Source organism: Octodon degus, unplaced genomic scaffold, assembly GCF_000260255.1.
Source record: "Octodon degus isolate 3935 unplaced genomic scaffold, OctDeg1.0 scaffold00107, whole genome shotgun sequence".
In the NCBI taxonomy this organism is placed as follows: Eukaryota; Metazoa; Chordata; class Mammalia; order Rodentia; family Octodontidae; genus Octodon; species Octodon degus.
The window spans coordinates 8,244,436-8,245,036 of record NW_004524683.1 but is presented as its reverse complement, the minus strand read 5'-3'; the positions used below and the strand labels follow the sequence as shown (position 1 = coordinate 8,245,036).

General features: G+C 42.6%; 1 protein-coding gene across 4 annotated transcripts in view; it reads right to left on the bottom strand.

Moving 5' to 3' along the window:
- Ipp (intracisternal A particle-promoted polypeptide) overlaps window positions 1–601 on the bottom strand; it is a 37,125-nt gene that overhangs the window by 24,217 nt on the left and 12,307 nt on the right. The gene's annotated exons all lie outside the window — the stretch shown is intronic.

Below are 601 nucleotides of genomic sequence, written 5' to 3'. Positions count from 1 at the left end.
TTTTAATTTAAAGGTCTACAGGATGTTCAGGGTCTCACTACTAGATTGGATGCATAGTGATCTGCCTGTTTACAGCCTCCCAAGAGCTGGGATTATAGGCCCGTGCCACCATGCCCAGTCTTAACTGCCATCTCCATGTACCAGCTGGGGGGATCAAACCACCAGCCCCTGCTCCTGCTTGCAGGTGCTTTAATCTGCTGAGCTATTTGGCCGGCCCTATATTATTCTTTTTTTTTTTCAGAACCGAGGATTGAACTCAGGCCCTTGCACTTGCCAGGCAAGCGCTTATTCAACTGAGCTATCTCCCCGGCACCCTATATTATTCTTACATATGCCAAATCCTGAAAGATTATATTTCAAGAGCAATGTGAAGGTTAACCTCAGTGTTTTAACACCTGGTCTTGGCTATAGAAGAATGTTAAAAGATATACATAAAATATAAATATAAGCACTGGTTATCTCTCTGGTATCATTATGACTTCCATTAATGTCTTTTTCAATTAAAAATAGTGAGTTTAGGGGCCACAGAGATAGCTCAGTAGAATAAGCGCTTGCCTGGCAAGTACAAGGGCTTGAGTTCAATGCCTGGTTCCACCAAAAA